This window comes from Danio rerio, chromosome 17 (genome assembly GCF_052040795.2).
Source record: "Danio rerio strain M-AB ecotype USA chromosome 17, GRCz13ab, whole genome shotgun sequence".
Taxonomy (NCBI): domain Eukaryota; kingdom Metazoa; phylum Chordata; class Actinopteri; order Cypriniformes; family Danionidae; genus Danio; species Danio rerio.
The window spans coordinates 24,618,456-24,633,668 of record NC_141037.1 but is presented as its reverse complement, the minus strand read 5'-3'; the positions used below and the strand labels follow the sequence as shown (position 1 = coordinate 24,633,668).

At 45.4% G+C, this 15,213-nt stretch overlaps 1 long non-coding RNA gene and 13 other non-coding genes across 14 annotated transcripts; 8 read left to right on the top strand and 6 right to left on the bottom strand.

The window, feature by feature from the left end:
- Positions 1 to 790: 790 nt before the first annotated feature.
- Positions 791 to 872, top strand: trnas-gcu (transfer RNA serine (anticodon GCU)). The gene has a single exon. It is a non-coding gene; the product is annotated as a tRNA-Ser (tRNA).
- A 656-nt stretch (positions 873 to 1,528) lies between these two features.
- Positions 1,529 to 1,669, bottom strand: LOC141374982 (U4 spliceosomal RNA). Its single transcript, XR_015514029.1, has one exon. It is a non-coding gene; the product is annotated as a U4 spliceosomal RNA (small nuclear RNA).
- Positions 1,670 to 2,881: 1,212 nt separating this feature from the next.
- Positions 2,882 to 2,963, top strand: trnas-gcu (transfer RNA serine (anticodon GCU)). The gene has a single exon. It is a non-coding gene; the product is annotated as a tRNA-Ser (tRNA).
- A 656-nt stretch (positions 2,964 to 3,619) lies between these two features.
- Positions 3,620 to 3,760, bottom strand: LOC137488179 (U4 spliceosomal RNA). The gene has a single exon (XR_015514038.1). It is a non-coding gene; the product is annotated as a U4 spliceosomal RNA (small nuclear RNA).
- A 1,212-nt stretch (positions 3,761 to 4,972) lies between these two features.
- Positions 4,973 to 5,054, top strand: trnas-gcu (transfer RNA serine (anticodon GCU)). The gene has a single exon. It is a non-coding gene; the product is annotated as a tRNA-Ser (tRNA).
- Positions 5,055 to 5,710: 656 nt separating this feature from the next.
- Positions 5,711 to 5,851, bottom strand: LOC137488177 (U4 spliceosomal RNA). Its single transcript, XR_015514019.1, has one exon. It is a non-coding gene; the product is annotated as a U4 spliceosomal RNA (small nuclear RNA).
- A 1,212-nt stretch (positions 5,852 to 7,063) lies between these two features.
- On the top strand, positions 7,064 to 7,145 carry trnas-gcu (transfer RNA serine (anticodon GCU)). The gene has a single exon. It is a non-coding gene; the product is annotated as a tRNA-Ser (tRNA).
- A 656-nt stretch (positions 7,146 to 7,801) lies between these two features.
- On the bottom strand, positions 7,802 to 7,942 carry LOC137488176 (U4 spliceosomal RNA). The gene has a single exon (XR_015514032.1). It is a non-coding gene; the product is annotated as a U4 spliceosomal RNA (small nuclear RNA).
- Positions 7,943 to 9,154: 1,212 nt separating this feature from the next.
- On the top strand, positions 9,155 to 9,236 carry trnas-gcu (transfer RNA serine (anticodon GCU)). Its single transcript has one exon. It is a non-coding gene; the product is annotated as a tRNA-Ser (tRNA).
- Positions 9,237 to 9,892: 656 nt separating this feature from the next.
- On the bottom strand, positions 9,893 to 10,033 carry LOC137488175 (U4 spliceosomal RNA). Its single transcript, XR_015514036.1, has one exon. It is a non-coding gene; the product is annotated as a U4 spliceosomal RNA (small nuclear RNA).
- A 1,212-nt stretch (positions 10,034 to 11,245) lies between these two features.
- Positions 11,246 to 11,327, top strand: trnas-gcu (transfer RNA serine (anticodon GCU)). The gene has a single exon. It is a non-coding gene; the product is annotated as a tRNA-Ser (tRNA).
- Positions 11,328 to 11,983: 656 nt separating this feature from the next.
- LOC137488174 (U4 spliceosomal RNA) lies at positions 11,984 to 12,124 on the bottom strand. The gene has a single exon (XR_015514018.1). It is a non-coding gene; the product is annotated as a U4 spliceosomal RNA (small nuclear RNA).
- A 1,296-nt stretch (positions 12,125 to 13,420) lies between these two features.
- LOC148679558 (uncharacterized) lies at positions 13,421 to 14,808 on the top strand. The gene is made up of 4 exons (XR_015945106.1): positions 13,421 to 13,600; positions 13,689 to 13,951; positions 14,116 to 14,590; positions 14,709 to 14,808. It is a non-coding gene; the product is annotated as an uncharacterized LOC148679558 (long non-coding RNA).
- Positions 14,809 to 15,070: 262 nt separating this feature from the next.
- On the top strand, positions 15,071 to 15,152 carry trnas-gcu (transfer RNA serine (anticodon GCU)). Its single transcript has one exon. It is a non-coding gene; the product is annotated as a tRNA-Ser (tRNA).
- The last annotated feature ends 61 nt before the right edge of the window (positions 15,153 to 15,213 follow it).

The window sequence follows — 15,213 nt, the reverse complement described above, 5'->3', positions numbered from 1 at the left end:
TCCAACAAAACCGGAAGAAACGCATTGAAGTCAATGTTGAACAATAACTATGGGGCACTGATTCGAGCTATTGAAAAGCTCCTTATGACAAGCTTTAGCTGCATCTTTTTCGTAAGAACCCCCAAGAAACAACAAAGTCCAACTTCCTGCACAACAAGCAGGTAACCTGAGACGAGGTGGCTGAGTGGCTAGGGTAAAAGACTGCTAATCCCTGGTGCTCTGCTCGCGCGGGTTTGAGTCCCATCCTTGTTGCTCGTCCAACTAAAAGTTAAACCTTCCTCTGGCACAAAGTTGTGCTTGCGCATGATGAGGTGGCCGAGTGCTTAGGTTAGTACGCTGTACTCTGCAAGCTTAAATCCCATCCTCGTTGTTTTGGGAGAGGCCACTGCTTCTGTCTAAGGTTTCTTACTTGCACCTCTTAGCGTCTTAAAGGACGTTATGGCAAAAACTTTATGTAATATGTAGCGAAATTAGCGGCAAAAACATACGTACACGCCACAGTCCAGCCTCCATCAGGAAAGCGTATGTATGCGAGAGGAGGGGGCCGAGTGGATAAGGCGATGGCCTGCTAATCCATTGTGCTCTGCATGTGTGCGGTTTAATCCCGTCGTCGTTGTTCATTCAAGAGAGCCCAGTGCTTCCGTGGAAGGTTTCTTACTCTCACCCTCTTAGTGCTTCGAAGCATGTTATGGCAAAATTGAAAGTCATTTGGCCGAAATTAGTTGCAGAAACATACATAAACAAATATGTGCCACAGTCTAGCCTCCCTCAGAATGGTGGGAACATATGTGACGAGGTGGCCGAGTGGTTAAGGCGATGGACTGCTAATCCATTGTGCTCTGCACGCGTGGGTTCGAATCCCATCCTCGTCGTTTGTTTAGGAGAGGCCGGGGCTTTCATGGAAGGTATCTTACTCGCACCATCTTCGTGCTTGTTATGGCAAATTGGAAAGTCATCCACCGAAGATGGTTGCAGGAACATACATAAATAATTATGTGCCACAGTCCAGGCTCCATCAGGAAAGTGGGAGCCTACGTGACGAGGTGGTCGAGTGGTTAAGGCGATGGACTGCTAACTTATTGTGCTCTGCACGCGTGGGTTCAAATCCCATCCTTGACGTTCAATTGAGAGAGCCAAGTGCTTTCGTGGAAGATGTTTTACTCTCACCCTCTTAGCGTTTTGAAGGAGGTTGTTGCAAGATTTAATTTCATATTTACCAAAAATAGTTGCAAATGCTTACATACATGCCACAGCACAGCCCCCACCAGGAAACTGGGTAAATTCATGACGAGGTTGTCAAGCGGTTAAGGGGATGGACTGCTAATCCACGCGTGGGTTCAATCCCATCCTCGTCGTTCAATTTTTCAGAGAGCCTGGTGCTTCCGCTGAAGTTTTCTGACAACATTCTGAAGATTGTCATGGTTCAGGTGAATCCAACCTGCTGCATGTTTAGTGAAACAACTCTGGCGCAAATTGCAGCATGTTCAAGATCCGGACACTCAGCTATTCTTTTGAACAGAACATTGAGCCTTCTAGGAGGCTGTCAAAAATTGCCAGAGCTGACTGTATTTCAAGCCATCTCGGCGGGGTATTGGGTAAAGTTTTCAACCAACAATGATCACGCCTCGGCTAGGCCTCATAGGCTATGATATTGCCTCTGCGAAAGAATACCAATCTAAACAATGAACTCTTATATCTACCAATCTGGACATGAAACGACAAGGTGGTATCAAACTTTAAACTGCTAGCCATCAGCCTTCTGGCACCAATGAGTGCATGCTGTGTCAGTAGAACAGGTTGTTGAAAAGCCTAAAAAGAATTACTTATACACTGTTTCATTTTAACTTAAAGAAAAGTTTACACTACTTTTGTGAATCTGGGAGAAGAGAACTGTGGGTAATGTGGTAAAGGGGGCGGAGTCACAACGCTGAACGGCCGAGAAAATGGCTGAGATTGGGATGCATTTACTGGGCTGTGCAGGGATTGGGGTAAAATAATGAAGCATGCAAGGGCACTGAAATCATATTTGCACACAAATCCAGGGTCAGCTATGCTGCCGTTTTTAGACTCAGGCATTTTGTCTAGTTTCTCTCCAACAAAACCGGAAGAAACACATTGAAGTCAATGTTGAACAATAACTATGGGGCAATGATTCGAGCTATTGAAAAGCTCCTTATGACAAGCTTTAGCTGCATCTTTTTCGTAAGAACCCCCAAGAAACAACAAAGTCCAACTTCCTGCACAACAAGCAGGTAACCTGAGACGAGGTGGCTGAGTGGCTAGGGTAAAAGACTGCTAATCCCTGGTGCTCTGCTCGCGCGGGTTTGAGTCCCATCCTTGTTGCTCGTCCAACTAAAAGTTAAACCTTCCTCTGGCACAAAGTTGTGCTTACGCATGATGAGGTGGCCGAGTGCTTAGGTTAGTACGCTGTACTCTGCAAGCTTAAATCCCATCCTCGTTGTTTTGGGAGAGGCCACTGCTTCTGTCTAAGGTTTCTTACTTGCACCTCTTAGCGTCTTAAAGGACGTTATGGCAAAAACTTTATGTAATATGTAGCGAAATTAGCGGCAAAAACATACGTACACGCCACAGTCCAGCCTCCATCAGGAAAGCGTATGTATGCGAGAGGAGGGAGCCGAGTGGATAAGGCGATGGCCTGCTAATCCATTGTGCTCTGCATGTGTGCGGTTTAATCCCGTCGTCGTTGTTCATTCAAGAGAGCCCAGTGCTTCCGTGGAAGGTTTCTTACTCTCACCCTCTTAGTGCTTCGAAGCATGTTATGGCAAAATTGAAAGTCATTTGGCCGAAATTAGTTGCAGAAACATACATAAACAAATATGTGCCACAGTCTAGCCTCCCTCAGAAAGGTGGGAACATATGTGACGAGGTGGCCGAGTGGTTAAGGCGATGGACTGCTAATCCATTGTGCTCTGCACGCGTGGGTTCGAATCCCATCCTCGTCGTTTGTTTAGGAGAGGCCGGGGCTTTCATGGAAGGTATCTTACTCGCACCATCTTCGTGCTTGTTATGGCAAATTGGAAAGTCATCTACCGAAGATGGTTGCAGGAACATACATAAATAATTATGTGCCACAGTCCAGGCTCCATCAGGAAAGTGGGAGCCTACGTGACGAGGTGGTCGAGTGGTTAAGGCGATGGACTGCTAACTTATTGTGCTCTGCACGCGTTGGTTCAAATCCCATCCTTGACGTTCAATTGAGAGAGCCAAGTGCTTTCGTGGAAGATGTTTTACTCTCACCCTCTTAGCGTTTTGAAGGAGGTTGTTGCAAGATTTAATTTCATATTTACCAAAAATAGTTGCAAATGCTTACATACATGCCACAGCACAGCCCCCACCAGGAAACTGGGTAAATTCATGACGAGGTTGCCAAGCGGTTAAGGGGATGGACTGCTAATCCATGCGTGGGTTCAATCCCATCCTCGTCGTTCAATTTTTCAGAGAGCCTGGTGCTTCCGCTGAAGTTTTCTGACAACATTCTGAAGATTGTCATGGTTCAGGTGAATCCAACCTGCTGCATGTTTAGTGAAACAACTCTGGCGCAAATTGCAGCATGTTCAAGATCCAGACACTCAGCTATTCTTTTGAACAGAACATAGAGCCTTCTAGGAGGCTGTCAAAAACTGCCAGAGCTGACTGTATTTCAAGCCATCTCGGCGGGGTATTGGGTAAAGTTTGCAACCAGCAATGATCACGCCTCGGCTAGGCCTCATAGGCTATGATATTGCCTCTGCGAAAGAATACCAATCTAAACAATGAACTCTTATATCTACCAATCTGGACATGAAACGACAAGGTGGTATCAAACTTTAAACTGCTAGCCATCAGCCTTCTGGCACCAATGAGTGCATGCTGTGTCAGTAGAACAGGTTGTTGAAAAGCCTAAAAAGAATTACTTATACACTGTTTCATTTTAACTTAAAGAAAAGTTTACACTACTTTTGTGAATCTGGGAGAAGAGAACTGTGGGTAATGTGGTAAAGGGGGCGGAGTCACAACGCTGAACGGCCGAGAAAATGGCTGAGATTGGGATGCATTTACTGGGCTGTGCAGGGATTGGGGTAAAATAATGAAGCATGCAAGGGCACTGAAATCATATTTGCACACAAATCCAGGGTCAGCTATGCTGCCGTTTTTAGACTCAGGCATTTTGTCTAGTTTCTCTCCAACAAAACCGGAAGAAACACATTGAAGTCAATGTTGAACAATAACTATGGGGCACTGATTCGAGCTATTGAAAAGCTCCTTATGACAAGCTTTAGCTGCATCTTTTTCGTAAGAACCCCCAAGAAACAACAAAGTCCAACTTCCTGCACAACAAGCAGGTAACCTGAGACGAGGTGGCTGAGTGGCTAGGGTAAAAGACTGCTAATCCCTGGTGCTCTGCTCGCGCGGGTTTGAGTCCCATCCTTGTTGCTCGTCCAACTAAAAGTTAAACCTTCCTCTGGCACAAAGTTGTGCTTACGCATGATGAGGTGGCCGAGTGCTTAGGTTAGTACGCTGTACTCTGCAAGCTTAAATCCCATCCTCGTTGTTTTGGGAGAGGCCACTGCTTCTGTCTAAGGTTTCTTACTTGCACCTCTTAGCGTCTTAAAGGACGTTATGGCAAAAACTTTATGTAATATGTAGCGAAATTAGCGGCAAAAACATACGTACACGCCACAGTCCAGCCTCCATCAGGAAAGCGTATGTATGCGAGAGGAGGGAGCCGAGTGGATAAGGCGATGGCCTGCTAATCCATTGTGCTCTGCATGTGTGCGGTTTAATCCCGTCGTCGTTGTTCATTCAAGAGAGCCCAGTGCTTCCGTGGAAGGTTTCTTACTCTCACCCTCTTAGTGCTTCGAAGCATGTTATGGCAAAATTGAAAGTCATTTGGCCGAAATTAGTTGCAGAAACATACATAAACAAATATGTGCCACAGTCTAGCCTCCCTCAGAAAGGTGGGAACATATGTGACGAGGTGGCCGAGTGGTTAAGGCGATGGACTGCTAATCCATTGTGTTCTGCACGCGTGGGTTCGAATCTCATCCTCGTCGTTTGTTTAGGAGAGGCCGGGGCTTTCATGGAAGGTATCTTACTCGCACCATCTTCGTGCTTGTTATGGCAAATTGGAAAGTCATCTACCGAAGATGGTTGCAGGAACATACATAAATAATTATGTGCCACAGTCCAGGCTCCATCAGGAAAGTGGGAGCCTACGTGACGAGGTGGTCGAGTGGCTAAGGCGATGGACTGCTAACTTATTGTGCTCTGCACGCGTGGGTTCAAATCCCATCCTTGACGTTCAATTGAGAGAGCCAAGTGCTTTCGTGGAAGATGTTTTACTCTCACCCTCTTAGCGTTTTGAAGGAGGTTGTTGCAAGATTTAATTTCATATTTACCAAAAATAGTTGCAAATGCTTACATACATGCCACAGCACAGCCCCCACCAGGAAACTGGGTATATTCATGACGAGGTTGCCAAGCGGTTAAGGGGATGGACTGCTAATCCACGCGTGGGTTCAATCCCATCCTCGTCGTTCAATTTTTCAGAGAGCCTGGTGCTTCCGCTGAAGTTTTCTGACAACATTCTGAAGATTGTCATGGTTCAGGTGAATCCAACCTGCTGCATGTTTAGTGAAACAACTCTGGCGCAAATTGCAGCATGTTCAAGATCCAGACACTCAGCTATTCTTTTGAACAGAACATTGAGCCTTCTAGGAGGCTGTCAAAAATTGCCAGAGCTGACTGTATTTCAAGCCATCTCGGCGGGGTATTGGGTAAAGTTTTCAACCAGCAATGATCACGCCTCGGCTAGGCCTCATAGGCTATGATATTGCCTCTGCGAAAGAATACCAATCTCAACAATGAACTCTTATATCTACCAATCTGGACATGAAACGACAAGGTGGTATCAAACTTTAAACTGCTAGCCATCAGCCTTCTGGCACCAATGAGTGCATGCTGTGTCAGTAGAACAGGTTATTGAAATGCCTAAAAAGAATTACTTATACACTGTTTCATTTTAACTTAAAGAAAAGTTTACACTACTTTTGTGAATCTGGGAGAAGAGAACTGTGGGTAATGTGGTAAAGGGGGCGGAGTCACAACGCTGAACGGCCGAGAAAATGGCTGAGATTGGGATGCATTTACTGGGCTGTGCAGGGATTGGGGTAAAATAATGAAGCATGCAAGGGCACTGAAATCATATTTGCACACAAATCCAGGGTCAGCTATGCTGCCGTTTTTAGACTCAGGCATTTTGTCTAGTTTCTCTCCAACAAAACCGGAAGAAACACATTGAAGTCAATGTTGAACAATAACTATGGGGCACTGATTCGAGCTATTGAAAAGCTCCTTATGACAAGCTTTAGCTGCATCTTTTTCGTAAGAACCCCCAAGAAACAACAAAGTCCAACTTCCTGCACAACAAGCAGGTAACCTGAGACGAGGTGGCTGAGTGGCTAGGGTAAAAGACTGCTAATCCCTGGTGCTCTGCTCGCGCGGGTTTGAGTCCCATCCTTGTTGCTCGTCCAACTAAAAGTTAAACCTTCCTCTGGCACAAAGTTGTGCTTACGCATGATGAGGTGGCCGAGTGCTTAGGTTAGTACGCTGTACTCTGCAAGCTTAAATCCCATCCTCGTTGTTTTGGGAGAGGCCACTGCTTCTGTCTAAGGTTTCTTACTTGCACCTCTTAGCGTCTTAAAGGACGTTATGGCAAAAACTTTATGTAATATGTAGCGAAATTAGCGGCAAAAACATACGTACACGCCACAGTCCAGCCTCCATCAGGAAAGCGTATGTATGCGAGAGGAGGGAGCCGAGTGGATAAGGCGATGGCCTGCTAATCCATTGTGCTCTGCATGTGTGCGGTTTAATCCCGTCGTCGTTGTTCATTCAAGAGAGCCCAGTGCTTCCGTGGAAGGTTTCTTACTCTCACCCTCTTAGTGCTTCGAAGCATGTTATGGCAAAATTGAAAGTCATTTGGCCGAAATTAGTTGCAGAAACATACATAAACAAATATGTGCCACAGTCTAGCCTCCCTCAGAAAGGTGGGAACATATGTGACGAGGTGGCCGAGTGGTTAAGGCGATGGACTGCTAATCCATTGTGTTCTGCACGCGTGGGTTTGAATCCCATCCTCGTCGTTTGTTTAGGAGAGGCCGGGGCTTTCATGGAAGGTATCTTACTCGCACCATCTTCGTGCTTGTTATGGCAAATTGGAAAGTCATCTACCGAAGATGGTTGCAGGAACATACATAAATAATTATGTGCCACAGTCCAGGCTCCATCAGGAAAGTGGGAGCCTACGTGACGAGGTGGTCGAGTGGTTAAGGCGATGGACTGCTAACTTATTGTGCTCTGCACGCGTGGGTTCAAATCCCATCCTTGACGTTCAATTGAGAGAGCCAAGTGCTTTCGTGGAAGATGTTTTACTCTCACCCTCTTAGCGTTTTGAAGGAGGTTGTTGCAAGATTTAATTTCATATTTACCAAAAATAGTTGCAAATGCTTACATACATGCCACAGCACAGCCCCCACCAGGAAACTGGGTAAATTCATGACGAGGTTGCCAAGCGGTTAAGGGGATGGACTGCTAATCCACGCGTGGGTTCAATCCCATCCTCGTCGTTCAATTTTTCAGAGAGCCTGGTGCTTCCGCTGAAGTTTTCTGACAACATTCTGAAGATTGTCATGGTTCAGGTGAATCCAACCTGCTGCATGTTTAGTGAAACAACTCTGGCGCAAATTGCAGCATGTTCAAGATCCAGACACTCAGCTATTCTTTTGAACAGAACATAGAGCCTTCTAGGAGGCTGTCAAAAATTGCCAGAGCTGACTGTATTTCAAGCCATCTCGGCGGGGTATAGGGTAAAGTTTTCAACCAGCAATGATCACGCCTCTGCTAGGCCTCATAGGCTATGATATTGCCTCTGCGAAAGAATACCAATCTAAACAATGAACTCTTATATCTACCAATCTGGACATGAAACGACAAGGTGGTATCAAACTTTAAACTGCTAGCCATCAGCCTTCTGGCACCAATGAGTGCATGCTGTGTCAGTAGAACAGGTTGTTGAAAAGCCTAAAAAGAATTACTTATACACTGTTTCATTTTAACTTAAAGAAAAGTTTACACTACTTTTGTGAATCTGGGAGAAGAGAACTGTGGGTAATGTGGTAAATGGGGCGGAGTCACAACGCTGAACGTCCGAGAAAATGGCTGAGATTGGGATGCATTTACTGGGCTGTGCAGGGATTGGGGTAAAATAATGAAGCATGCAAGGGCACTGAAATCATATTTGCACACAAATCCAGGGTCAGCTATGCTGCCGTTTTTAGACTCAGGCATTTTGTCTAGTTTCTCTCCAACAAAACCGGAAGAAACACATTGAAGTCAATGTTGAACAATAACTATGGGGCACTGATTCGAGCTATTGAAAAGCTCCTTATGACAAGCTTTAGCTGCATCTTTTTCGTAAGAACCCCCAAGAAACAACAAAGTCCAACTTCCTGCACAACAAGCAGGTAACCTGAGACGAGGTGGCTGAGTGGCTAGGGTAAAAGACTGCTAATCCCTGGTGCTCTGCTCGCGCGGGTTTGAGTCCCATCCTTGTTGCTCGTCCAACTAAAAGTTAAACCTTCCTCTGGCACAAAGTTGTGCTTACGCATGGTGAGGTGGCCGAGTGCTTAGGTTAGTACGCTGTACTCTGCAAGCTTAAATCCCATCCTCGTTGTTTTGGGAGAGGCCACTGCTTCTGTCTAAGGTTTCTTACTTGCACCTCTTAGCGTCTTAAAGGACGTTATGGCAAAAACTTTATGTAATATGTAGCGAAATTAGCGGCAAAAACATACGTACACGCCACAGTCCAGCCTCCATCAGCAAAGCGTATGTATGCGAGAGGAGGGGGCCGAGTGGATAAGGCGATGGCCTGCTAATCCATTGTGCTCTGCATGTGTGCGGTTTAATCCCGTCGTCGTTGTTCATTCAAGAGAGCCCAGTGCTTCCGTGGAAGGTTTCTTACTCTCACCCTCTTAGTGCTTCGAAGCATGTTATGGCAAAATTGAAAGTCATTTGGCCGAAATTAGTTGCAGAAACATACATAAACAAATATGTGCCACAGTCTAGCCTCCCTCAGAATGGTGGGAACATATGTGACGAGGTGGCCGAGTGGTTAAGGCGATGGACTGCTAATCCATTGTGCTCTGCACGCGTGGGTTCGAATCCCATCCTCGTCGTTTGTTTAGGAGAGGCCGGGGCTTTCATGGAAGGTATCTTACTCGCACCATCTTCGTGCTTGTTATGGCAAATTGGAAAGTCATCTACCGAAGATGGTTGCAGGAACATACATAAATAATTATGTGCCACAGTCCAGGCTCCATCAGGAAAGTGGGAGCCTACGTGACGAGGTGGTCGAGTGGTTAAGGCGATGGACTGCTAACTTATTGTGCTCTGCACGCGTGGGTTCAAATCCCATCCTTGACGTTCAATTGAGAGAGCCAAGTGCTTTCGTGGAAGATGTTTTACTCTCACCCTCTTAGCGTTTTGAAGGAGGTTGTTGCAAGATTTAATTTCATATTTACCAAAAATAGTTGCAAATGCTTACATACATGCCACAGCACAGCCCCCACCAGGAAACTGGGTAAATTCATGACGAGGTTGCCAAGCGGTTAAGGGGATGGACTGCTAATCCACGCGTGGGTTCAATCCCATCCTCGTCGTTCAATTTTTCAGAGAGCCTGGTGCTTCCGCTGAAGTTTTCTGACAACATTCTGAAGATTGTCATGGTTCAGGTGAATCCAACCTGCTGCATGTTTAGTGAAACAACTCTGGCGCAAATTGCAGCATGTTCAAGATCCAGACACTCAGCTATTCTTTTGAACAGAACATTGAGCCTTCTAGGAGGCTGTCAAAAATTGCCAGAGCTTACTGTATTTCAAGCCATCTCGGCGGGGTATTGGGTAAAGTTTGCAACCAGCAATGATCACGCCTCGGCTAGGCCTCATAGGCTATGATATTGCCTCTGCGAAAGAATACCAATCTCAACAATGAACTCTTATATCTACCAATCTGGACATGAAACGACAAGGTGGTATCAAACTTTAAACTGCTAGCCATCAGCCTTCTGGCACCAATGAGTGCATGCTGTGTCAGTAGAACAGGTTATTGAAATGCCTAAAAAGAATTACTTATACACTGTTTCATTTTAACTTAAAGAAAAGTTTACACTACTTTTGTGAATCTGGGAGAAGAGAACTGTGGGTAATGTGGTAAAGGGGGCGGAGTCACAACGCTGAACGGCCGAGAAAATGGCTGAGATTGGGATGCATTTACTGGGCTGTGCAGGGATTGGGGTAAAATAATGAAGCATGCAAGGGCACTGAAATCATATTTGCACACAAATCCAGGGTCAGCTATGCTGCCGTTTTTAGACTCAGGCATTTTGTCTAGTTTCTCGCCAACAAAACCGGAAGAAACACATTGAAGTCAATGTTGAACAATAACTATGGGGCACTGATTCGAGCTATTGAAAAGCTCCTTATGACAAGCTTTAGCTGCATCTTTTTCGTAAGAACCCCCAAGAAACAACAAAGTCCAACTTCCTGCACAACAAGCAGGTAACCTGAGACGAGGTGGCTGAGTGGCTAGGGTAAAAGACTGCTAATCCCTGGTGCTCTGCTCGCGCGGGTTTGAGTCCCATCCTTGTTGCTCGTCCAACTAAAAGTTAAACCTTCCTCTGGCACAAAGTTGTGCTTACGCATGATGAGGTGGCCGAGTGCTTAGGTTAGTACGCTGTACTCTGCAAGCTTAAATCCCATCTTCGTTGTTTTGGGAGAGGCCACTGCTTCTGTCTAAGGTTTCTTACTTGCACCTCTTAGCGTCTTAAAGGACGTTATGGCAAAAACTTTATGTAATATGTAGCGAAATTAGCGGCAAAAACATACGTACACGCCACAGTCCAGCCTCCATCAGGAAAGCGTATGTATGCGAGAGGAGGGAGCCGAGTGGATAAGGCGATGGCCTGCTAATCCATTGTGCTCTGCATGTGTGCGGTTTAATCCCGTCGTCGTTGTTCATTCAAGAGAGCCCAGTGCTTCCGTGGAAGGTTTCTTACTCTCACCCTCTTAGTGCTTCGAAGCATGTTATGGCAAAATTGAAAGTCATTTGGCTGAAATTAGTTGCAGAAACATACATAAACAAATATGTGCCACAGTCTAGCCTCCCTCAGAATGGTGGGAACACATGTGACGAGGTGGCCGAGTGGTTAAGGCGATGGACTGCTAATCCATTGTGCTCTGCACGCGTGGGTTCGAATCCCATCCTCGTCGTTTGTTTAGGAGAGGCCGGGGCTTTCATGGAAGGTATCTTACTCGCACCATCTTCGTGCTTGTTATGGCAAATTGGAAAGTCATCCACCGAAGATGGTTGCAGGAACATACATAAATAATTATGTGCCACAGTCCAGGCTCCATCAGGAAAGTGGGAGCCTACGTGACGAGGTGGTCGAGTGGTTAAGGCGATGGACTGCTAACTTATTGTGCTCTGCACGCGTGGGTTCAAATCCCATCCTTGACGTTCAATTGAGAGAGCCAAGTGCTTTCGTGGAAGATGTTTTACTCTCACCCTCTTAGCGTTTTGAAGGAGGTTGTTGCAAGATTTAATTTCATATTTACCAAAAATAGTTGCAAATGCTTACATACATGCCACAGCACAGCCCCCACCAGGAAACTGGGTAAATTCATGACGAGGTTGCCAAGCGGTTAAGGGGATGGACTGCTAATCCACGCGTGGGTTCAATCCCATCCTCGTCGTTCAATTTTTCAGAGAGCCTGGTGCTTCCGCTGAAGTTTTCTGACAACATTCTGAAGATTGTCATGGTTCAGGTGAATCCAACCTGCTGCATGTTTAGTGAAACAACTCTGGCGCAAATTGCAGCATGTTCAAGATCCAGACACTCAGCTATTCTTTTGAACAGAACATTGAGCCTTCTAGGAGGCTGTCAAAAATTGCCAGAGCTGACTGTATTTCAAGCCATCTCGGCGGGGTATTGGGTAAAGTTTTCAACCAGCAATGATCACGCCTCGGCTAGGCCTCATAGGCTATGATATTGCCTCTGCGAAAGAATACCAATCTCAACAATGAACTCTTATATCTACCAATCTGGACATGAAACGACAAGGTGGTATCAAACTTTAAACTGCTAGCCATCAGCCTTCTGGCACCAATGAGTGCATGCTGTGTCAGTAGAACAGGTTATTGAAATGCCTAAAAAGAATTACTTATACACTGTTTCATTTTAACTTAAAGAAAAGTTTACACTACTTTTGTGAATCTGGGAGAAGAGAACTGTGGGTAATGTGGTAAAGGGGGCGGAGTCACAACGCTGAACGGCCGAGAAAATGGCTGAGATTGGGATGCATTTACTGGGCTGTGCAGGGATTGGGGTAAAATAATGAAGCATGCAAGGGCACTGAAATCATATTTGCACACAAATCCAGGGTCAGCTATGCTGCCGTTTTTAGACTCAGGCATTTTGTCTAGTTTCTCTCCAACAAAACCGGAAGAAACACATTGAAGTCAATGTTGAACAATAACTATGGGGCACTGATTCGAGCTATTGAAAAGCTCCTTATGACAAGCTTTAGCTGCATCTTTTTCGTAAGAACCCCCAAGAAACAACAAAGTCCAACTTCCTGCACAACAAGCAGGTAACCTGAGACGAGGTGGCTGAGTGGCTAGGGTAAAAGACTGCTAATCCCTGGTGCTCTGCTCGCGTGGGTTGGAGTCCCATCCTTGTTGCTCGTCCAACTAAAAGTTAAACCTTCCTCTGGCACAAAGTTGTGCTTGCGCATGATGAGGTGGCCGAGTGCTTAGGTTAGTACGCTGTACTCTGCAAGCTTAAATCCCATCCTCGTTGTTTTGGGAGAGGCCACTGCTTCTGTCTAAGGTTTCTTACTTGCACCTCTTAGCGTCTTAAAGGACGTTATGGCAAAAACTTTATGTAATATGTAGCGAAATTAGCGGCAAAAACATACGTACACGCCACAGTCCAGCCTCCATCAGGAAAGCGTATGTATGCGAGAGGAGGGGGCCGAGTGGATAAGGCGATGGCCTGCTAATCCATTGTGCTCTGCATGTGTGCGGTTTAATCCCGTCGTCGTTGTTCATTCAAGAGAGCCCAGTGCTTCCGTGGAAGGTTTCTTACTCTCACCCTCTTAGTGCTTCGAAGCATGTGATTGTGACCGTGTATAGGATAAGTGGTAGTGATTGATGTTGATAACAACCAATCAGGGGCCAGTGCTGCCTATTTTAGAGCCGGTTGGCTGTGTTAGGTGATGTCACCTCCAGCCCCGCCTTTCTTGTTCCGCGTTTGTTGACATCTCTTTCAGGTATGTTAGCGGTTGTGTGTGTGTCTCTCTCTCTCTCTCTCTCTCTTTCGATTAACGTTTGGATTAATCATCGTGGTTTCATTTTTAGCCTGGTTTTTCGTTGGTTTTCCTGTTGGTTGCCATGGAGTTAATGACTGTCACCCATTCAGCTCGCTTGTAGCATAAATGGAGATGACTAATTCGTAATACATGAGTGTACTACTCCCGGCTTGGTAAGTTTCTTATGTAGAGATTAAAGGGGAATGCTAGCGTGTGATTTTGCAAACAGTAACCGTTTTTGCATGTGCATATCTCTTGTAGGATTCTCCCTCTCTGTCCTGGGCGATTATAAATAAAGATCTAGCATCTGTAACATTACTCCGGTTGTGTTTGAAAGATTCTGCTATCCTGAGATCTCTAGTGGAAAGAACTACTACTGTTGTTTACTACTGCTGCCTGCTTCTACTATCTGCTGCTGCTACATTTACTGCTGCAGTTACTACTAGCTGCTACTGCTACCCGCTACTACTATCTGCTGCTGCTACATTCACTGCTGCAGTTACTACTAGCTGCTACTGCTACCCGCTACTACTATCTGCTGCTGCTACATTCACTGCTGCAGTTACTACTAGCTGCTACTGCTACCCGTTACTACTATCTGCTGCTGCTACATTTACTGCTGCAGTTACTACTAGCTGCTACTGCTATCCGCTACTACTATCTGCCTGCTGCTACTCTACTGTTGCAGTTACTGCTAACTGCTACGACTAACTGTTACCTGCTCTATTTACTGCTGTTGTTATTACGACCTGCTACTACTATCTCCTATTGCTACTGTTATATAATTTGTGATTTTTGTTCTGTTTGGTTGTGTGATTCGGTGTGCAAAAGAGTGAGTTTTGTGTTCTGTGTGAATCTTGCTTTTCTATAGCGAAACCACAGAAGCTGTATTTGGTTTTTCTTTTCTTGTGTGTGGTTTGTTGTTTGTTTTACTCTTGTATAATTTATCCCGTATATTGATTTTGATTTTCCTTGCAGGAACTGAGGTCCCATGGGTGCAGGATCTTGAGGTGGTGGTGGTGTCACTGCACTTGACATTTTTGCTGTGGACGGTTTGGGAAGTGTGGAGTGTGTGGATCTAGTGTGGTGTGTGTGTGGAAGTGTGCTTTTTGAACACAACGGAGCACTGGTGATTCCCCCCCCCCATGTGTGACCTCAGCCCTGTAAGTTAGTTTATTCAATTTATTTCCCCGGTTAATTTCATTTTCATATTTACTTTGTAATAACGTTGTTGTTGTCTTCTATAAATTTGTTTTCTTTTTTTGTTTTATTTTACTGCAGTTGTGTTGGAGGGGGGTGCTGGCAAAATGTTAAGAGAATGTAATGTGACCATTTTAATCTGCCACAAATTCTGAAAATAAATTTTGTATTTTTATACTATACCCACGTCTCTTGCCTATCCATATGAGAACTGAACCTGTGTGGCCTAAGAGTAAGGTTTAAGCCAATTTCTATTTCCTGGGAGAAAACCTCTCAGGTGGCGTAGTCGGATTTGCTTTGTGGATAAATTGTTAATCCCTACTCTTCCCTCCTGCCACATTATGGCAAAATTGAAAGTCATTTGGCCGAAATTAGTTGCAGAAACATACATAAACAAATATGTGCCACAGTCTAGCCTCCCTCAGAAAGGTGGGAACATATGTGACGAGGTGGCCGAGTGGTTAAGGCGATGGACTGCTAATCCATTGTGCTCTGCACGCGTGGGTTCGAATCCCATCCTCGTCGTTTGTTTAGGAGAGGCCGGGGCTTTCATGGAAGGTATCTTACTCGCACCATCTTCGTGCTT